Raw genomic sequence first — 24,610 nt, forward strand, 5'->3', positions numbered from 1 at the left:
CTTGGCCGAGACCTACAACACATATGGAGGTTCCTAGTTTTCTGGGCTTGGCTGGTTATTACAGAAGATTTTTAGAGGGTTTTTCTTCTATGTCTGCACCATTGACGAAGCTGGCTCAAAAATCAGCTAAATTTCAATGGACGGATGCTTGTGAGCGCAGTTTTTAGGAGCTGAAGGTTAGATTGACTTCGGCCCCGATTCTGACACTTCCAGAAAGATCGGAGGGATATGTCGTTTATTGTGATGCCTCAGGCGTTGGGTTAGGTTAAGTGTTGATGCAGCACGGTAAAGTTATTGTTTATGCTTCAAGGCAGTTGCAAAAACACGAGAAAAACTACCTGACCCATGATCTAGAGTTAGCTGATGTGATTCATGCATTGAACATGTGGAGGCATTATTTGTATGGCGTTCACGTTGACATTTATACATGTCACGACCCAGCCCCGTGGGCCGCGACTAGTACCCTATTTGGACACCCAAACAGACTTATATACCAGATCGTCATATCAGAGATTTATTCAAACTTAACATACGTTATTTTAAACAAATACTGAAAACAAATATCATCTTAAGCGGACGCCCGTACAGAAACATCATATCAAATATGGTAGACTGGCGGAATAAAAATTGCCCAGATATACAAACATATACAAACATATGGGCCGTTTTGGCCGTAATAGCAAACGGGACCGCATTAAGACGCAGATCATAATCACAAACGAACAAACATGACCCATGACCCACATATATGACTACAGGCCTCTACAAACCATGATAGAAACATATGACGGGACAGGGCCCCGCCGTACCCAATAGTCGTATATATATACAGAATATGTATAACAGAAGATATGTACCAAAAATATGAGCTCCGGATCAAAAGGAGTAATCCAAGTGGCAGAGTATGTATCCTATACTGGAGGATCACCAAAACGAGAGTCCGTACCTGCGGGCATGAAACGCAGCCCCCGAAGAAAGGGGGTCAGTATGAAATATGTACTGAGTATGCAAAGCATGAAATACAGAAATCCGAATCATAACCGAAGTGAGGAGTACCGAATATGGATACAGAATGAGTATATCAAAATCTGTGCAGAATATATATATATTATACAAATAAAAATCATGCATAAGGCTAAGGAACGTGGCCGCCACTCCGACGCTGGCGCCACAACACATCATACTCCAGAAGGTTTCAAATCTCCGTACAATCCCCGAACATATCGTATCGTCGTACATATCACAACACCAGAACATATCATATGCCATATCACATCATAACGCCGTATATAAGCGGTACCCGGCCCTATGGCGAGGTCTCGGGAACCGTAACACATCATACTGCCGAATATCACATAGTGCGCACGATCACAAAACCGGCCCGGGATCCGGCGAACGATATCATAGTAGTAGGCACGAGCGGAGTAGTGCGGAAACCATATGCATATACATATTTAAATGAATTCCAAGACTCGACGAATAAATACATATGCATACTGATATTAGAAGGCTCAAGGTAAGCATCGAGTCCATTGAAATTAGTATACAAAAGTTACGAACTTCCAAATTACAAATCTTTCGAAAAACACATCATAGCTCATTTTCTGAAAATTTAGTATCATTCATATTGAGGAACTTTCAAATAACATTATAGGGTACTTCAAACGGAGCCTTAGAATCATATGCACATATCCAAAATATACATATCCAAACTTAGGCCATATCAAATATTTCTCAAACCAGATTCAGAAACGTATCGACTAATACTTCAAACATCATAGGCATGTGACTAGTCATATGGAATAGTTTGTGGAATCAAAGACATAGGCCATCCTAGTGGCTCTAGGAGTAGAATTTTTCTTTAGAGCATACATATATGTCATTCATTTATTTCATAAAGGTCATGCCAAAAACAAAGAACGGTAAGCTTTACATACCTCGATCGCTCACTACCAAATCTCGATCGCTCGCCAACAAATCCCGACTCAAGTCTCGGGCTCTCCAATATCTACAATAATATTATCAATTACCCAAAAATTAGCTACAAGTACGTAGAAGTTTAATTCTAATAAGTACTTGTCTACAGAAATTTCGGCAGCACCTCCCCTGTAAATTCAACATCCCCGAGAATTAAACTCGTCCAAATTCATCAAAAACCATACCAACAATACCAACAACCATACCAATAACATCAATAATCAATTCAAAACACATTATAACATTAGTAACCTTCCTTTCAACATAATTCATCAACATTCAATTCAACTACGAATTTTCAAGCTAATATCGACACTTACACACTCACTACCAATTTAAGATCATTCAAGTGCAATTCAAAAGAATTTCATATCATTTTACAAAATACACAACAATCTCACCAAAAACCATAATTCACCCGAAACCTCCAACCTTCGACACAACATTCACAACACATTTTCCATCTTCCATTTTCATCAACAACAACAACAATTTGCATCTTACAACTCCATTCCCACAATTACATAAATTATAAAAAAATCACATACTTTCCGACAACAACTTAACAACAAATATTTCATGCCAACTAGAACCATTAATCTTCCATTCACATCACAAGGCCACAACAACATAATTAACATACTAAACAATTTCAATTCATCTTCCTTCACAAAAACACCACACGGCCACAACACACACACACACGACTCACACACCACACACAACATCTCCATATTTTTCATTAAATTCTACTCACTATAACAATTTAAATTTTCCATAAGAAAGGAGTAGAATTCTTACCTTTTCCAATTTTTCCACTTGGTAAAAAAAGTACTTTCTTGCCTCTAAAATTGCATCACGTTGAAGAGGGTTCCGGGCTTAGTAGGAATTCAAAAGAGATGAACTTTGAACCAAAGATTTGAGCTCCAACAAAAAAAAAAATCCTCTATTCGGCCGAATGGCCCCTTCTCTCACTTGCTCTCTTCTTTTTTTTGTTGATCTTGAATGTTCTAGTGAAAGACATATAATGGACCCTCTCCTTTTATTTAATAGTCTTGTTTTTTTAATGGGCATATGGGCTTGGCCCATTTTTTCCTACCTCATGGCCGGCCAACACCTTGGATTGGGCCTCCCTTCTCTTTTGTTTTTCATTTTTTTCCAAGCCCAATTAGTTATGGGTCCTATTTTGTAATTCCCGAAACTAATTTCCGAAATTCTCAATTTTGCCCTTAGCCTTCCTCGATATTTCCACATCAACATTTCATGGACAACACACATATTTTAAATAAAATCAAATTATGGACTTATTTCTTGCAAGTCAAAATTATTTCGAGTTTCCCGAATATGCGAAAATACGGGATATAACATCCTCCCCCCCTTTTGAACATTCGTCCTCGAATGTTAAATTAGCCTTATAGGTCTTACTAGCATTTTGGGGGAGGTTCTTTATATGAACAGCAAGTATAAATCATTCATTAATCAATATAACCAATTAAGAAATTTAATTTACCTGTATGCATAGGGAATAAGTGAGGATACTTTTTCATCATCTCATCCTCCGCTTCCCAGGTCATTTCCTCTCAGTTATTGTTCCGCCACAAGACTTTAACAGAAGGCACATCTTTGGTGCACAGTCTCCTCACCTGGCGATCCAAAATAGCTACAGGCTGTTCTTCATAGGACAACTCCTCCGTTACCTGAATATCTTCTATGGGGAATACTCTGGAAGGATCACCAATACATTTACGGAGCATTGACACATGAAATACCGGATGTACTGCCTCCAGATCGGATGGTAAGTCTAGCTTGTAGGCGACCTCGCCTATATTCCGAATAATCTGATAAGGCCCAATATATCGCGGACTGAGCTTTCCTTTTCTGCCGAATCTCATTACGCCTTTCATAGGCGACACTTTCAAAAATACCCAGTCACCGATCTGGAATTCTAACGGTCGACGTCGTTTATCTGCATATGATTTCTGTCGACTCTGAGCTGCTAATAACCGTTCCCGGATAAGTTTTACCTTATCGACTGATTGCTGGATCATATCTGGCCCGATTAACTTTGTTTCACCCACATCGAACCAACCAACCGGAGATCTGCACTTTCTACCATATAAGGCTTCATACAGTGTCATCTGGATACTGGAGTGATAACTATTATTATAAGAAAATTCAATAAGCGGCAAATGATCGTCCCAACTACCTCTGAAATCAATAACACAGGCCCGTAGCATATCTTCCAGCGTCTGAATAGTACGGTCGGCCTGTCCGTCGGACTGAGGATGAAATGTTGTGCTAAGACTCACCTGAGTCCCCAATCCTTCCTGAAATGACCTCCAGAAATTTGCTGTAAACTGAGCACCCCTGTCAGTTATAATAGATATAGGAACTCCGTGAAGCCTTACTATCTCTTTAATATACAATCTGGCATAATCCTCAGCCGAATAAGTAGTCCTGACCGGAAGAAAATGGGCTGATTTCGTCAGTCTATCAACAATAACCCAAATAGAATCATACCTGCGTGGAGTGCGCGGTAAACCTATAATGAAATCCATATTAATTATTTCCCACTTCCACGCTGGGATTTCCATTTCCTGCAATAACCCGCCGGGCTTTTGATGCTCGATCTTAACTTGCTGGCAATTCGGGCACTGAGCAACGAACTCTGCAATATCTCTCTTCATACCATCCCATCAATATAAACATCTGAGATCATGGTACATTTTAGTGGATCCAAGAAGAACAGAATACCGAGCATAATGTGCCTCTCCCAAAATCTGCCGCCGCAGCCCTGCCACGTCAGGCACACATAACCTGCCACTATATAGCAATACCCCGTCAGGTGACATCTCGAATTGGGTCTTTTCTTTATTAAGGGCCACATCTCTGTACTGTACCAAAATAGGGTCCTCGAACTGACGTTGTTTTACCTATTCCGTAATCGAAGATTCAGAAACTTCTCGGACAGAAACCCCAATATTTCCATAATCGGCCAAACGGACTCCAAGGCTGGCTAACTGATGAATTTCACGAACTAATTCCTTCTTCCCTGGCTGCACGTCGGTCAAACTGCCCATAGATTTGCGGCTAAGTGCATCTGCCACAACATTAGCTTTTCCAGGATGATACAAAATATCGACGTCATAATCTTTCAATAATTCGAGCCATCTTCTTTGCCGCAAATTTAGCTCCTTTTGCTTAAAAATATACTGAAGGCTTTTGTGGTCCGTATAAATATCAACATGAACCCCATATAAGTAATGCCGCCATATCTTCAAAGCATGAATCACCGCGGCTAATTCCAGATCGTGGGTGGGATAATTTCTCTCGTGTTGTCTGAGCTGCCGGGAAGCATAAGCTATGACTCGACCATGCTGCATTAATACACACCCTATCCCAATGCCAGAAGCATCACAATAAATGACATACCCGTCTGACCCCACTGGAAGAGCTAGAACTGGAGCTGTAATTAATTTATCCTTCAGCAACTGGAAGCTGCGTTCACAAGCGTCAGTCCACTGAAATTTTGCTGCCTTCTGAGTTAGCTTTGTTAATGGTTCTGCAATAGAAGCAAAATCCTCCACAAACCTCCTGTAATATCCGGCCAATCCCAGAAAATTGCGTACCTCAGTCGGTGTCGTGGGCCTAGGCCAATTCTGTACAGCCTCGATCTTTTGCGTATCGACCCGAATACCATCTGCTCCAACGATATGCCCCAAGAATGCCACTGAGGTTAACCAGAATTCACATTTGGAGAATTTAGCATATAATTTCTACTGCCGGAGTGTGCCAAGTACGATCCTCAGATGATCCGAATGCTCCTCTGCTGATCGTGAATAAAACAGAATATCATCAATAAACACAATCACGAACAGGTCGAGGAACGGCCTGAATACCCGATTCATCAAATCCATAAACACTGCTGGAGCATTAGTTAGCCCAAAAGACATCACCCTGAATTCATAATGCCCGTATCGGGTCCTGAAGGAAGTCTTTGGAATGTCCGCCTCTCATACCCGCACCTGATGATAGCCCGAACGCAAATCGATCTTCGAAAGTTATTTAGCACCCTGCAACTGATCAAATAAATCATCAATCCGGGGAAGGGGATATTTATTCTTGATAGTCACCTTATTCAGCTGTCTGTAATCAATACACATCCGCAGCGACCCGTCTTTCTTTCTTACGAACAATACCGGTGCCCCCCAGGGCGACGTACTAGGTCTGATGAAGCCTTTTTCTAATAGGTCTTTCAGCTGCTCTTTCAACTCTTTCAATTCTGCAGGTGCCATTCTATAAGGAGGAATAGATATAGGCTGAGTGTCTGGCAGCACATCTATCGTGAAGTCTATCTCCCGTTCAGGGGGAAGGCCTGGAAGCTCGTCCGGAAACACATCTGCAAATTCATTAACAACCGACACTGACTAGAGAGTAGGTGCTTCTGCTTTAGTATCATGCACTCGAACCAAATGATAGATATACCCTTTCTGAATCATCTTCCTAGCCTTGAGGTATGAAATAAGCTTACCCCTCGGCGATGCTGTATTTCCTGCCCATTCTATAACTGGTTCCCCTGGAAACTGGAAGCGAACTACCTTTTTCTGGCAGTCAACATTAGCATAACAGGAGGCTAACCAGTCCATACCCATAATAACATCAAATTCCATCATATCTAATTCTACCAAATCAGCCTTAGTGCAACGGCCACATATTATCATAGAACAGTCTTTATATACCTGCCTCGCTATAATAAAATCCCCAACCGGTGTAGCTACCTCGCATGGCTCTATAGGTTCAGGTGTTATCCCAATTTTACTAGCAACGAGGGGAGAAATATATGATAAAGTAGACCCTGGATCAATCAATGCATATACGGCTCTAGAAAAGACCAATAATGTACCTGTGATCACATTTGGCGACGCCTCCTGATCCTGTCGGCTAGCCAATGCATAAATGCGGTTCGAAGGACCGCTAGAATCAGAAACCCCGCCACGGCCTCTACCGCGGCCCGCTGATGCTGGCATACCTCGCCCCGCAGGGCACATAACTGAAGGAGTAGAAGACGAACCAGCAGCTGATCCTGTCGGCTGAGCTGTACCACCAGAACCACCCGCCAACGGACAATCTCTCATAATATGGCCCTGGCGGCCACAAGAAAAACAGGCACCTATATCTCTATAGCACTCTCCTGGGTGCGACCTCCCACAATAAGAACACCGGGGCATGGGTGGCCTAGACTGACTGGGACCACTGCTCGTCTGAGAACCTGAGGCTCTGGAACTCTGGCCTGCACCAGACTGCCCTGCCCCGCCAAACCGTCTACCTGTACACTGTGTACTCCGGCCTGACGGGGAGGATATCTACTAGGCCGCTGCTGCTGAGGCTGCCCGCCTCGAGACTCTCCAGAATACCCAGCTGACCTAGCCCGCTTGGGCGGTCTCCTATCACGATCTCTGCCCGACTGATCCTCTCTGTGCCGGTCCTCCATCCCTTGCGCATAAGCCTGTAACCGGGAAATGTCCATACCAGTCTGCGATGCCATCGCCATACAGTTGTCAATCAAGTAGCGATCCAGCCCTATCACATACCGGTGCATCCGATCAGGCATCTCAGCTACTATGAAAGGTGCATATCTAGCCAGAGAATCAAACTCCAAGCTGTACTCTCGGATACTCCTGCCTCTTTGCCGCAGCTGCAGAAATCTATCAACTCTCGCCCGCCGCAACTATGGGGGCAAAAAGTGGCTGAGAAAGGCGGCTACAAACTCATCCCATACGGACTCATCCTCGCCCCTGGACAGCTCCCAAGACTCGTACCAATTAATCGCAACATCTCGCAATCTGTGTGAAGCTAACTCAACAGACTCGGTATCAGAAGCCCTAACCAGTCTCAACGAGCGCTGCATCTGCCGAATGAAATCCTGGGGGTCCTCTTCGGGCTTTGACCCGTAAAACTCTGAGGGACCACAAGTCAAGAAATCACGAACCCTCAGATTGTCACGTCTGTCCATATCATCACCCCCTAGCCCGCGTCTGCGAGCATGTCCTGCTACCAATGTCGTCAACAACTGAACAGCCTCTCTCATCGCCCTATCCTCCGCCCCTGGCTGAGGAGCTGGGGGCGCGGGCGCTGGAGCCTCAAGAGCTACTGGTGGAGCCGCTTCAGGCTCCTCTGGTGATGATGGCGTAGCAGAGCCCGCTGACTGCGGCGCAATATCGGGCATAGTCTGAACATGAGCCTGAGTAACCCTCTGCATCTGACTGGTCTCTCCTGCCACTGCTTTACCCTTCCGGGCAGCCGTCGTCTTCTTCGGAGGCATCACTGTAAACATAACAATCGGTCATAAGAGATCATCCTAATAGCACAGCTCTATCGCACGATCAAAGATCCAAAGAAAGGCAACACCCTAAATGTCCTGTAGCCTCCTGTTTATAGATGTGGTGCACAACACACCGATAAACAAGACTCTAGTAGACACGGCCTGTAGACATTCCGAGGACAAACCGCTCTGATACAACTTCTGTCACGACCCAGCCCCGTGGGCCGCCACTGGTGCCCTATTTGGACACCCAAACAGACTTATATACCAGATCGTCATATCAGAGATTTATTCAAACTTAACATACGTTATTTTAAACAAATACTGAAAACAAATATCATCTTAAGCGGTCGCCCGTACAGAAACATCATATCAAATCTGGTAGACTGGCGGAATACACATCGCCCAGATATACAAACATATACAAACATATGGGCCGTTTTGGCCGTAATAGCAAACGGGACCGCATTAAGACGCAGATCATAATCACAAACGAAAAAACATGACCCATGACCCACATATATGACTACAGGCCTCTACAAACCATGACAGAAACATATGACGGGACAGGGCCCCGCCGTACCCAATAGTCGTATATATATACAGAATATGTATAAAAGAAGATATGTACCAAAAATATGAGTTCCGGATCAAAAGGAGTAATCCAAGTGGCAGAGTATGTAGCCTATACTGGAGAATCACCAAAACGAGCGTCCGTACCTGCGGGCATGAAACGCAGCCCCCGAAAAAAGAGGGTCAGTACGAAATATGTACTGAGTATGCAAAGCATGAAATACAGAAATCCGAATCATAACCGAAGTGAGGAGTACCGAATATGGATACAGAATGAGTATATCAAAATCTGTGCAGAATATATATATATATATATATATATATATATATATATATATATATATATATATATATATATATATATATATATATATATATATTATACAAATAAAAATCATGCATAAGGCTTAGGAACGAGGCCGCCACTCCGACGCTGGCGCCACAACACATCATACTCCAGAAGGTTTCAAATCTCCGTACAATCCCCGAACATATCGTATCATCGTACATATCACAACACCAGAACATATCATATGCCATATCACATCCTAAAGCCATATATAAGCGGTACCCGGCCCTATGGCGAGGTCTCGGGAACTGTAACACATCATACTGCCGAATATCACATAGTGCGCACGATCACAAAACCGGCCCGGGATCCGGCGAACGATATCATAGTAGTAGCCACGAGCGGAGTAGTGCGGAAACCATATGCATATACATATTTAAATGAATTCCAAGACTCGACGAATAAATACATATGCATACTGATATTAGAAGGCTCAAGGTAAGCATCGAGTCCATCGAAATTAGTATACAAAAGTTACGAACTTCCAAATTACAAATCTTTCGAAAAACACATCATAGCTCATTTTATGAAAATTTAGTATCATTCATATTGAGGAACTTTCAAATAACATTATAGGGTACTTCAAACGGAGCCTTAGGATCATATGCACATATCCAAAATATACATATCCAAACTTAGGCCATATCAAATATTTCTCAAACCACATCCGGAAACGTATCGACTAATACTTCAAACATCATAGGCATGTGACTAGTCATATGGAATAGTTTATGGAAATCAAAGACATAGGCCATCCTAGTGGCTCTAGGAGTAGAATTTTTCTTTAGAGCATACATATATGTCATTCGTTTATTTCATAAAGTTCATGCCAAAAACAAAGAACGGTAAGCTTTACATACCTCGATCGCTCACTACCAAATCTCGATCACTCGCCAAGAAATCCCGACTCAAGTCTTGGGCTCTCCAATATCTACAATAATATTATCAATTACCCAAAAATTAGCTACAAGTACGTAGAAGTTTAATTCTAATGAGTACTTGTCTACAGAAATTTCGGCAGCACCTCCCTTGAAAATTCCAAAACTTAGATTTTCTTCTTCGATTCTCATCTGATCACCTCGGCAATGGCGTCACCCATCCCCACAAGTCATAAACATCAAAACAAAGCTAATAGAAACAACAAATATCGGATCCAGTTCTTATTTCTTCCCGTGACCATCTTTTCAACATAAATAGGCATATTAAATATTAAAACCGACTTAATTGTCAAAAACCAACCAGACGAACTCTAAAATTAGCTCCGTAAATTTTTAAAGGTCATAAATAATATTCCAAATCTAACGGAATCTTCAGATTGCCAATCAGAGCACGTTTTCCCTTAATAAACAATTTATCCAAATAATTGAATGCCGAAATTTACAAAGTGAAACCTTCTCCCAAAGTGAACCAAATGATATTCGTTTGACTTCAAATTTGACTAGCAAGTCAAAATAATTATAACGGAGTTTCTGGAATAGACGACACGCAAATTAGAGCATCGGCTCTCAAAACGACCGACCAGGTCGTTACATCCCCTCATCACGTTGCACACACACATACACGTTTGCTGAAAATTAGTTATTTTTGAATTTGAATTGGAAGGTACAGATTCATCTGAAATTTGAATTGAAAACTATCTCTATGCTAGATAAAGCCGAATTTCAATTTTCCTATATAACCCAAACTTCTCATTTTATTTGTTAAATTCATTTGAACTTATTCTTTAATTCTTCAATCAGATTTGTGTATTGCTTATACTACATTCATCGCTGGCACAGGCTTAATATATTTGTGCACAATTTGCTTACTACTCAAAGCTTGACTTTAGATTACTTAGATTATAATTTGTTAACAGTTTGTGTTACTTGGCAGTAGAGTGTTAATCTACTGTATTTTTTTGTATTGGGATCAATGATTGTCATGAAATGATCTTATATATAGTCAGCAAATAAATTTTGCTCCGCAAAATTTAACTGGATGTTGATCTCCTTTTCATGATTGTGCTTGGTTGCATGTGTATACGATAAAAACCGGATATATGTTAAACCGGAGACCGAGGGAAGAAAGGGACAAGCACGTGCACGAAGACTTTCTTTCTGGACCGGAGGAGTGCTTAAACCGAAGAAAGGGAAGAACATTTGGTCCGGTTTCTCCATAGCCGAGTTGATCGTGGCCGTTGGTCCGTTTGATCGTGGCCGTTGGTCCGGGTGATCCGTTACACAATTGTCACGCATCAATACCGTTCTGCCACATTGTACTGCCAATCGTACAGGTGTCAGACCGTACGACAAACCTTATCCATTTTAGGGTTTTTTTTATTCTTTAGGGCCTTATGTTGTATGAAGCCCATGAGGCAAAACTATAAATAGGGGTCATTACCATACTTTTAGGGGTTGGCTTCTCAGATCTAGAACATTTGTAATAAGCAAAATATACAAAACTCTCCCACTTATTATCTGATTTTGGTCCGGATTTATTGTGTTTTTCTTAGATTTGTTCAATAAAGCAATACCATATATTATTTGATATACGCATTAATTATAAGCCATCAATCACTGTTCAGATTACTCATAGCTCATCTTAAACAATTTTCTCTCAATCAAAATAGATTAAAGTTCAACCACATATCCTATATCTCATTTACAAATTTAATGGATTATTCAAATTCGGGGTATACAACATGGGCTGACAAATAGTTTTTATGATGAGATTTAAAGTTTGCCTTCAGGGGAACCTATTTCTGAACAATCAACAAACTTTCAGAAGGGCAGCTTTGGAATCAAACAACAGAAGAAGTGTAAGGTAATTGCTTAGGGAGATTGCACGTATGCTCGGTTTGTTTTTCCTTTAAAATCTGAAACTGCGGTTTTAAAAATTATTACTCAATATGTGAATCGAATAAAAGATAGATGTGTATTAGGATATGTAAAAAATGAATTTCTTTGTACTAAAAAAAAAAAAAAACAAGCCGATTAAAGCGGGTTTAGAATTTTATTTAAGAATTATTTTCTTAATCTCATAGGATAGGAAGAAATCGTGAAACATAAATCAATACCTCTTGTGTCATATCTAGGCATCCAGCCAACAAATTCAGTAAGTGAGCTACTATACCTTTATTCTTTTAAAAACTTATAATGTATTTTTGTTTTAGTACGTTATTGGTAGTAGACTTTTTATTTGGATGTAAATTTTTCAATGCTATAAGATGATAGTAGTTTTTAAGCTTTTAGCTTGTAACTTCACTTTGTGATAGGTTATCCATTAGCTTCCAATTATGAACAAAGAGTTATGATCTTGGAAAAATTATTATACAGTTGAAAATGCTAGAGATTAAATTAAATTCTAATATTCTACTCGGTATCTAGACTTTAATTAGTGCAGTACCATTTATACATGTACTTTTAATATCTTTGATTTTGCATGAAATGAGATGATCGTGGTAAGCATAAAAAATAGGAAATTATTTTTAGTGTGCAAGTTGTAAAATGGAAATCAATAAAGAGCATTATGTTCCTTCGATAGTTTCTATTTTATTTTGTATTTTTTGCCTTTCATTTGATTCTTTTGTTATTGTGTTGCTTATTTTATGGTGTGACTTCTTTTTATTGGATTTGTCGGCTTAAATGACCTCTTATCACTATGTCTCGGTAATTATCAAGTTGGCTACAATATTCACGTACTTTACCCTATTACAAAGTGTCTCTCAATTTTTCTTCAATTCACGAGTTGAATAAAGGTTATAGGTCAAAACTAACTTAGCTAAAGAGGTATTTGCATTATGTGTTTCTACTATAAATCAATGAGTGATAGATAAGTGTGTTTTATATAGATATTTATCACTTCATATATACGTGTCTACTTGGACAATGTTTTGTTTATGAATATGTGATTATAGTTTTTGTATGCTTATAGCTTAATACCTGTCTCACGAGGTCCGTGCTAAGCCCGGGCCCAACTCCAGATATAAAAAGTAATATTTTAATTAAAGAAATATAATTTATGTTGGTAATAATTAAATTTCAAATAAGTATATTTTCAATATATAAAAGCAAAACTTTCATTTCACTCCTCTAATATCTTAACTTTCATTTTGATGAAATTATTTACTTCAAATTAAATGCAGAGCCATAATTTGAAATCTATGAGTTTCGAATCCCAAATTTTTAAGTTATTTAGTTCTAAATTAATAATTTATACATATTTGATGAACTTTTAAGACAAATACAGAATTTGAACCAAAGTGCTACCGAAGCCGATCAAATCAGTAGCTGACACTCTAATTCCGCCCTACTTGAAACTCATTTTGTGTTTAAAAGATTAATTTTAGTTAACCAAACAAGAGATTTCAAAGATAATCCGATCTTGACTGATAATATTGTCTTCATTTTCAACATTATATGGCATAATTTAATGATTTTTAAAACTATCTGAAAATCATTTTTGTACTAATCTTGGTAAACACATATGAGCTCATTAAAGTATAAATATAAAGTAAAAGAAATGCCTACATATGAGTAAAAGAATTTTCAGAAATTCTCAAATTTCATAATACAATTATAAAGTAAAAAAATACTTACATGTAAAAATCTATAATAAGCAACAAATGAATAAGAAGAAAACAAAGAGCAACAAGAAGCAAGAATATCTAGCGAAGAAATGACTATTTTTTAGGTTAATAGATAAGATCAATAGAAGAAAGCAACATGGAAAATAAAGTGCAGTGGATGGGGTTGTTCCTCCCTTAATCAGGGGTTTCGTGTTCGAGCTTGAGTATGGAAAAATCCTTAGTAGGGAGCGCTTCTCCCGATTGGGCTCTATGCGACGGGAATCTGGATTAGGCGAGCTTCAATGCGGGTACCGGATAGAAAACAGGTAAATAAGGCAGAATGTTCGATAGCTTTCAAAAAGTAAACCATAAGAACAAAAAATAAATTTGACTTTAAAAAATAAGATCAGGACCTAGAAGTAATTAATTGAAAATTTTGACATTTTTTGGGAAAGTTTTGTATAATAGTAATATAGTTGTACAGTTTTTCTACAATGGATGAAAAAACTATAGGTTATGCACATCAAATTTCTCTGCATAATGGTCAATGTACTTTTTTATGCTTGATTTACCTTTATTATTATTATTTTATTTTGTCTTTTGTTTACAATTAACATTATGATTCGTTTTTTGTTACAATTAACATTATAATTATCTTTCGTTACATACATAACTAAAGAATCTGAAGTTTTCATAGATATAATATATATAAATATCTTACAAATGCGAAATGAATATTTGAAAATAAACAAGCACAATGGATAATTGAAATATATAACGGAAAATGTAATAAAGAAAAATGGGGAACAAACAAAAATTATTGGATGATTGTATGATATATTTATTTCCTTAAAACAAAATAAAAATTAAATATTTTGTTAAAATATTATGATCTGATGTACTCTAAATTAGAACTAAAAATATGATTTCAAAAAAGTAATAAGTTGTCACGTAACTTTTTACAGTGATTGGAGGAATTCCAACATTATGTATAATTAAGTGTAGCTATTAAGGTAGTCTTATGTATAATTAAGTGTAGCTATTAAGGTAGTCTTTGATGGTAAAATGTTATTCATATTTGGTGTCTACACTAAATCATACTAATTGATTTTGGTTAAATTATAAATTATGCAAAGAATGTGTAATTAATCAATATTTGGTGATAAAAATGTACGTAATAACATATGTCAAGTATTTATTAGTTTGATATAAACACATAAATTTTTACCATTTGCTTTTTATAATTTTTTACATTGCATATGAAGTAAAATTACAGTTTTAATTTTATTAAAATAAATAGGTTAATGTTCTCAAGCAAACAAGATAATAATTTCACATAATAATATTTTTTTTATATTGATTGCGCATCGCGCAGGTACGAATACTACTTTGATTTTAAAATATAAGGTTATTCCAAATTGAGACATATTATAGGGTTATTTAGAGTAATTAACCCAAAAAATTATTTTGATTTAATTCTATCAGGAGTCGTTTGGTTTGAAGACAAGTTATGCGGGGATTAAATATGCTGAGATTAGTTATTCTGATATTATTTCTTATTAACTATTTGGTTTGTTGTATTAAAATTAACATACATTACATAATTTTTAAGAAGTTATTTGTTTACAAAAATATCATCTATCTTATCTATTCTCCATCTTATCTATTATATTCTATCTATATAGAATAGGAGAGGCAAAAGCATAATAGGATGACAAGTGTCATCACCAGAAAATTTCAATTTAAAAAAGAAAACCAAAAAGACAAAAAAAATGAAAGAAAAGACAAAAAGAGAAAAAACAATTAAGAAAAACTAACTTATAGTAATTGTACAATTTTTAAAGTTCAGTTACCTTTTTAAAAAAGAGTTATTTATTAATCTATCACCAAAAATTATAAAGCTAATATTCAAAATTACAGGTTGAGATATTCAGACTGAAATTGCGAGTACAGTGAGTCCTATTTAACCTTCTTATATATTGGTCATTAGAAAGTATAAAATTTGTTACATTGTGGATAATTTTATTATTAAAATATGCTCTCAGTTAGTTTAATCTATTTTTTGACCATTATAAAATAGAAAGTCTGCCCCTTTCATTATAATTGATATTTTTATATTTTTATTTATGGGTTTTGATTCTATGGAACAGTGATTTGCTGGTAATTTTTGTTTAATCATTCGGAGTTTAAATTCCATTGTTGGGCATTAAAAAGTAGAAAGTCTGCTTTTTGATCGATTTTCATTCCATGAAATATTTTGTTTGATAGCTAATGGCATGTTTAATTTTTCGTTGACCAGATAATGTATTTTCCTTCTTGGAATTTGGAACGTAAATATTTGCTATTTTTGGGTACTTTTTTGGTAATTAATTTAAAATTGAAATTTCAAAAGATAAGTAACTAACCTTATCCTTACAATACACATTAATCCCCTAACCCACATCTTTGAAAAAAAATTGCTGCTCTTAACCCCATCACCCACATCTTCTTAAAGCCCACAATTTCCAGAATTTCTGAAAATTGATACGAACTTCTTTTAAAAATGTAAACCTCATCTTCAAAGGGCCATCATTACTTGCCTTTGGCTGTTTTAAGTTTTGTCTTTTTTTAAAATTTGGATACATCCAAACGCACATCCTAAACTATCGAAGGTTTGAAATAGAATTAAATCAATATTAATTAATATTTAGATATATAGTTATGTTCATTGCCAGTAGTTTCATGTTGAGTTTTTTTTTTTTTTTTTTTTTTTTTTGACCTTGCACTGTACGATGATATTATTTTCTAATGTGGTATTTGTTGTACATTTTTTCAGGACCACATTTGTATATTCTCTGCTGCAAACTAATCTGAGTATTAAGCCATTCAGTCTATCTAGAGAATTTAACTTTCTGATTAATGTTTCTTCTTGCAGTTTGACATGGATAGTATTAAGTATATACTTACAACTTCAACAGACATGGAGGATACGAAACGAAAACCTTTCCGGTTTAGTACTTGAAACAGTTAGAAACTTGCAATAGGTCGAGTTCTTCTCAAAACAAAATGTCCACAATGTGCAAACCAAAAAGTTAGCTGCAAGTTCTATCATGCTTTCTGCTGCATCTGTAGACATGTTGATACGTTTAACTTTTTATTACTTTTATTTTGTATAATAATGGTTTGAGATATCCTAATAAAATAGTTGATGAGGATTTGTCTATCCAATCTAAATTTGCTTGGAAGTGAGTCATTTTTGTTTGTTTTTTACTATCTTTGTCTGTCTAAAAATGCTTCTTTTTCTAAAGTTTCTACGAGTCTTTTGATTTAATATGAGCAAATTGTAAGTTGTGCTCTTTGTCACTATACATACATATTATTGTTAATAACAATTTTTTAGTGTAATGTTCATTTTCTCATTCATATATTGTCCTTGCAATTTTCGTCAATTACTTTCAATATCAGTGGAATGCCATGTTACTGGAACCATGATGAAGGAAAAAAGACACCTATATTAGAGGCAACAAAATTTGTACACAAGTCTTATATTAGAACTTGCATTACAATTCCTGGAGTTGCACTCTACTCCATTAAGGCCAAGATGGAGGAAGAAAATAGGGTGAGTCCATTTAAAAGGAATAACGGTTCCAAATTTATCAAAAATGTATACTATACAATATATTATTAGTCTGTTGCTCAAGTCAAATATAATAAGTATGAAGACTTTTCTTTTATTTGTGTAGAATTCTCCAAACTTGGATGAAGAGACGCCAATTGATGTTGTCAAACTCAAAAAACAGCATTGGTCCTAAAATTTCTTGAAAAGGATGCATTTATGTGAACATGCAAAGATGTCAGCTTATAAACAACTAAAAAAAATTGATATCACTGGGTGGGATTACCTCAAACAACATGTTACACTACGGAAATTTCGTGTCATTTGCATTATGAGTAAACCTAACGCAAGCCTAAAGTGGACATAAAGCCCTTATAAGGTTAAAGAGGGTATTTGATAACTTCGAGTATGTACCTTAAGGTTTTGGAGTCAAATGAATCGGCGGAAGTAAGTTCGTTGGAGAAATTGGAATTGGAGTCATGTTTTGGGAAGATTTTGTATCATTTGAGTTATACATTGCTTAGCATCACCTTGAGAGGGAGGTATAGGTCTCCTTAGATAGTTAATTAAGTTTCATACAAGTGCCAAGAAGGTTCCATAAGGATTAGAGGTTAAACGAATTGAAAAGAACGCGTTTTCGCAAAAACCGGAGTTTGTGGACCAATATACAGCTGCAAACTGAGTTTGTTGGGCAACATATTAGCCGCAAACTCACCAAATCTGTTGGCCTCACTGCCCAACCTCCTCTCCTTGTGGGAGATGCGACCGCATAGCCATTATGCTGAGCCGCATCTCCACCACAAATTGTCGCGGCGGGGGGGGGGGGGGGGGATTTTAAGACTTTTTTTTAAATCCCAAAAGACCCTATTTTTCACATTAACTTTCCACACTTCTTTCCCCACATTTCTAGAGAGTTCTTGAGAGTTCTCCAACATTCCAAAACCTTTCACACCATTAAAAGAGAAGATCAAACATCAAACCTCAAGATAAATCCATGGAAGATGATGGTTCTTGTTTCTCTTCAAGGTTGTGAGGAACTTGGTCTTGGAAGAAGTTGAGTGAGGTGAAGTTCTTCTATTATAAGATATGCCTTCCATCTTATTATTATGATTGAGTTGGTTTAAAGGTTTAGTAACTTTGGGAAAGAAAAAGAATTAAAGTGGAGAAGTCATAAAGTGTCAAATGGAAGTTGATGACTATTAAGGTGAATTTGAAAGGGGATTTTGGATTAATTTGAGATTAAATGAATATAATTACTTGATTATGGTATTTTTTTTTTATGATTTTATTGATGTTTTGGAGTTGTTTTGGAGTTTGGTGGAAGTCGATAAAATAGGGGAAGTGTTGTTCAAATTCTGTTAGCTCCTTAGTTACTCTAGTGTGAACTTATGGATGTTTTCAAGACTTAACCTTAGTGTGAATTCTCTTGAATGTAGATTTGCGAGCTTGGGAGGAAAACGTTAAGTAGTTAAGGAGACGTAAAGATATGTTAAGGCTAATCCTTTCTTCCTTAAAGCATGATTCCTTTGTTGTGAACCTACACACAATATCCATAATGTCCTACTACCTAGAAATGCTCGAAGCTCATGATTCTCCAGATTCTTACGATATTGTTGATAAGTGTTCTCCATGATAATGATGATGATGATGATGATGATTCCATTTCTAGAGATACCAAAGCTTATAGTTCTTGATGTTCTTATAATATTATTGAGCTTGTTCCATGATTATTGATTGTACTCATTGTTGTTGGTCTCACCTTACGGTAGTTGTTCTTTCAAGGTGGGATATAGCGATAATGATGATTCCATAACGACATAACCGAGGTTACAGAGCTTACGGCACTCCAATAGATTCATAGCTTTTGTTTGGGCTCTCTTTCATGCTTTATATATATGTATGTATTTTCTCACACCGCGTCGTGCTATAGTCGGTCGGGCAGGCACGTAGATGTGCACACCACTGCAGTGGGCAGATTCTGATGTTACCCCGGACGCGGGATGCCTCGGACGCGGGATGATATGATATATGGATCGGGCTGCACATTTCGCAACAATCTAAAAATATATATGTATGTATGAATTTTTTTTATTTTTTTTAAAAAAAGCTAAGTATGCAGGACATCTGCCTTAAGAGGCATCCAGATGTACAGGTTATCTCATGTTACTTTCCATATCTTTATTATGTTGTTATTCATGCCTTACATACTCAGTACATTATTCGTATTGACGTCCTTTTGCTTGTGGACGCTGCGTTCATACCCGCAGGTAGGAGGCAGGGAGACGAATCAGATCCCTAGGTGTTTCATCAGCGGTTACACAGGAGCGCTCCATTTCCTTCGGAGCTGTAGTCCATGGTATTATTCTTTTGTGTACATATTCGGGCACGGCGGGGCCTTGTCCCGTTTTTCTAATGTTATGCACTCTTTGTATAAGCTCGTAGACATATATGTATAGTAGATGTTCCATAGCCTTACCTATTCATATTTTTGTATATCATTTTTGGCAGCCTTGTCGGCTTGTACATATGGGCACAGTTGATGTGTTTATATAGACGTGCATTTGTTCGATGGAACTGGTGTCTTTTCCGTTTGTGGTAATTATGAGTTAGTCATGTGTAGTCATGTGGCTCACCTAGACATGATTATGAGAGGCATGTTAAGATGTGCTCGGTAGGTTAGCTCCGAGTGTCTGTCATGGCCCTTCGGTTGGGTCGTGATAAAAGTGGTATCAAAGTCGTGCCCGGTAGAGTCTTGTTTATGGGTGTGAAGAGCGCCACACTTATAAACAGGAGGCTGCTGGGCATTTAAGAATGATTGACCTTTCTTTCTTATCTTAGGTCGTGCGATAGATCCATGTTATAAGGATTCCTTTTTTCCTAACCGTGTATTATGATTTCAGCGATGCTGGTGAAGAGAAAAGCTACAGCGGCCCAGAAGGGCAAGTCAGTGGCAGGAAGGAGGACTGAGCGGGTACCGCTTACAGATATAGAAGAGGGCGAGTCTCAGAATGAGATTCCATCTCGAACCTCTCACACTCTGCCCGTTCCAGAGGAGCATGGAGGAGCCTTAGCTCCAGCTTCAGCACCCCCAGTCCCTCCATCGGATGCCCCAGGTCAGGAAATGAGGGAGGTTATTCAGTTATTGACCCAGTTAGTAGCCGCTCAGGCTCAGCGGCAGGGTACAGGTCATGGAAATAGAGTTGCTAGCGCCAGAGTCCTTGATTTCATTAGTTTGGACCCTCTAGAATTCTTTGGGTCAAAATTGGACGAGGACCCATGATACAAGAACGGATACACAGAAGCAATAAAATAACAAGAAAAGTAAAGAATAGACAGATTGACACAAGAAAATGGAATTGAAAGCAACCTAAAGGTATATTAAACCTAAAGATCTCAATTAAATAACATTAACAAGCACCAAACTCTTAAGAAGACCTCAAGAGAATTTGCAACCAAACTCTCAACAAATATCAAATCAACAAGAGCTTAAATCCATAAGACTCTCAATTGTTTCTCTCTCTAGAGACAACACAAAACACTCAAAATATTTTCATCAATTCATCAAAAGCTCTAATGAAATAAAAGACTACCTATTTATACTAACTAAATAAAAGAAGACCCTATTATTACATAAATGTCATTAATGAGGCAAGGGCCTTGTTTGGCTAGTCTTGTGGAGATGGAAATCTTGAATTTGCGAATGTGGCCTCTTGCAAACATAGCCTTCCTTGCTCATTTGACCACTTTAATGCTCTTCCATCTCCAATTCGTCCTCCTATGCTATCATCCAAACTTTGACTCCACAGGACGGTCCTCGAAATGTCCTTGAGGCAACTCGGCTTGCAGCATTCTCCCTTTCTTGAAAAGGATTCATTCTCGACTCCAAACCTTACAAAACTATAAGGGAGACAAACAACAACCAAGTCCTCAAAGAATGAGGGTTAGTATCAGGGTGGTCCAATATACCACCATGCCAAGTAAGCACGAATTTGTGATATAGCCAAGTATCAATAATGTTCAAGAAAAATAAGCTCTCAAGTGGAGCACTAAGGACTTGGCTATCCCAAAGATCAAGAAATGAGGATATTCTAAAAGAACCAATGGTTTCAAGAAACCAAGTTGGCATAACACACAAATGATCCTCAATTGCAAAATGATACCATTCACACAAAGTTAAGACTTCACTGGGGTCAAAAGGGAAAGATACCCACATATCATGGTCAAGGCAACAACTACATACCCCAATAGGACCCCACCCAACATAAGGTGCACTCCCAACGATAGCATGAATGTCATCATGTGCAAATAGATAATAAAGAAAGGTGTCACTTAAGACAACTTCCTCATCTATGTCACCCTCCAACGTAGCCTCATTATTAGGTTCAAGAATAAGATCATCCAATAGGCTATTATGAAGTTGAACATGAAAGGAAGAATTTGCAATTTCTAGACAAGAATCACCTTCCTTTGTAACACTTTCCTTCCCCACAAATGGATCACAACTCCTCCAAGGAAGATCTCCATCGTGGGAAAGAGTGTCATCATTCCATAATGGGTTATATATCACATTATAGTCTCCAAAGGAAACCAAATGCTCAACATAACCAAACATCCCACTAGGTTCATCATTCCCAATAGTCATGTCAATATCAAATATCGCATTATCTATAAAGAGAGAAGAATCAATGAACAATGAAGGATCAAAGCATGCAATCTCACTCTGAAAAAGACAAAGGTCATTCTTCAAAGCATTTTCAATCTCATGACTATGTACTTGACACATAACACCTTTAGAATCTTGAGTCTCAACAAATGACAACAAATCAAGGTCGGGAGACTCATCTCCATAAGTGTCAAATACGGGTGGTGTGTCATATTCAAATTCACTATCAACTTGGTCAAAGTTATCACTAAATTGAGATGCATTAGGCACATCACAACATTTCTCAATTAGTGGACTTTCAATACAAACAAGTTGATCAACACAAGTACCCACACTAGTTGGACTCAAATTGATCTTGCTAGAAAAATCAATTCGGCCATCGCTAAGATCAACTAGTGTGTGAGCTATCATATCACATAACAATGTACTAATATGCAAATCACAAGTGTCAACACTAGGTGGACAGAAATCGACCTCATTAAGAGAATCAATTCGGTCATCGAAAGGATCAACTAATGTTGGAACACTCACATCAACTACATTGTCAACAATCAATGAAGATCTAAGCTCAACACATGGTAAAGATGCATTAAGTTCACATAAGGCTAAGCTATCATTCACACTCAAGTCAACATGCTCATTCACAAGATTTGGAGTTTTAAGATTAGCTATTTTACCTTGAAGTGCACACAAAGTATCTTCTTTACCGTGGTTCGCAACTTGGGAGCCCATTTTTTCCTCCAGGAAGCTCTCAACTACCTCATTCGGTTTACTTCCAAGAATACCTGCACCATTATTAGAACAACTAGAGAAGAAAGAAAAGTTACATGGGTTAGAATGGGGTTGTGACAACTCCCTCACATGACTTCTCACAACCTCTCATTTTTTCACTTTAGAGTTGTCATTTTTCGCTCCCTTACTCCTTCTCTATTATTCCTATCTTGCATTCCAAGGCTCCTATCTTTCCCTTTCGGTTATCCATTAGACTCTTCGTTTTGGTTATCATAGCCATCACATCACCAAGTGTAGGTTCCCCGGTGGGAACTTGAGTTTCCAACCATTGTCATCGTACCTGCTTAAGAACACTTAAAAACAAGCAAACAACGTTAGTAGTATAGGAATCTCACCACACTCGTGTTTACACTCTTTTGTGCTTGGCTAGCACCACTCAAATGAACTCACACTCTCTTGCCTTTTACCACTCAATTGGACCAGTCGATGTTGATTCTCGTTTGGATCCGGTGGGTTGCAAGGTGTACAATTGCTACTTGAGGTCGGAATGGATTCTTGTTAGACTCAAAGAAAAAGGACGACTCAATTAAAGCAAACGCATTTGTATCAAGAAGGTATCGACGAAGATTAAAAGAGAAAAGAATGAAGAAATTGGCACGAAAAGAATTATGGACGCAAGAACTAGTTAACAACCAAGTAAGGATCAATTACTAGTTGTTAATTATCTAGAAGAATCAAAGAAATGAAGTTAGGAAGTAGACAAACCCGGACGAACACTTAGAATTTTTTTGTAGAAATTACTCAGACCCTGCGACCACTGTGCGGCACATGGTGATCCCACGTTTACCCCCTCTCTGAATCTCGTCTGATCAGGCTGACGTGGCGTGCTGACTACTCGAAATTGAAGATTTAGACTCTAGAAACACTAAGAAACTCTAATCTAACACTAGATTCAACAAAATCAACAAAACTTAATTATTATTTTTTTTGGTAGAATCAAATCCCAAGCTAGATTTGTTGAAACAAACCAAATTTAGGCTTTGATACCAATTGATACAAGAACGGATACGCGGAAGCAATAAAATAGCAAGGAAAGTAAAAGATGGATAGATTGACACAAGAAAATGGAATTAAAAGCAACTTGAAGGTATATTAAACCTAAAGACCTCAATTAATTAACATTAACAAGCACCAAACTCTTAGGAAGACCTCAAGAGAATTAGATTCCCTTGCAACCAACCTCTCAACAAATCTCAAATCAACAAGAGCTTAAGTCCATAAGACTCTCAATTGTTTCTCTCTCTAGAGACAACACAAAACACTCAAAATATTCTCATCAATTCATCAAAAGCTCTAATGAAATAAAAGACTACCTATTTATACTAACTAAATCAAAGAAGACCCTATTATTACATAAATGCCATTAATGAGGTAAGGGCCTTGTTTGACTGGTCTTGTGGAGATGGAAATCTTGAATTTGTAAATGTGGCCCCTTGCAAACATAGCCTTCCTTGCTCATTTGACCACTTTAATGCTCTTTCATCTCCAATCCATCCTCCCATGCTATCATTCAAACTTTGACTCCACGGGACGGTCTTCGAAATGTCCTTGAGGTAACTCGGCTTGCATCAACCCGCAAAACTTGATAGATGAGATGTTGAGGACATTGCGAGTAATGCATGCTTCTGATGTTGAATCGGTAGAGTTAGCCTCTTATAGATTACGAGATGTGGCGGTTCATTGGTAGAGTACCTGGATATCTTCTAGAGGGGTAAATGCACCTCCACCGGTATGGAAAGAGTTTGTAGATGCTTTTCTCCGACACTATTTGCCGCCGAAAGTTCAACGGGCTA

General features: G+C 37.8%; 1 long non-coding RNA gene across 1 annotated transcript; it reads left to right on the top strand.

Annotated features, from left to right (window-relative positions):
- Window positions 1-15,982: 15,982 nt before the first annotated feature.
- LOC132618156 (uncharacterized) lies at window positions 15,983-17,173 on the top strand. Its single transcript, XR_009574003.1, has 2 exons — window positions 15,983-16,418; window positions 16,682-17,173. It is a non-coding gene; the product is annotated as an uncharacterized LOC132618156 (long non-coding RNA).
- The last annotated feature ends 7,437 nt before the right edge of the window (window positions 17,174-24,610 follow it).

Source organism: Lycium barbarum, chromosome 11 (assembly GCF_019175385.1).
Source record: "Lycium barbarum isolate Lr01 chromosome 11, ASM1917538v2, whole genome shotgun sequence".
Taxonomy (NCBI): Eukaryota; Viridiplantae; Streptophyta; class Magnoliopsida; order Solanales; family Solanaceae; genus Lycium; species Lycium barbarum.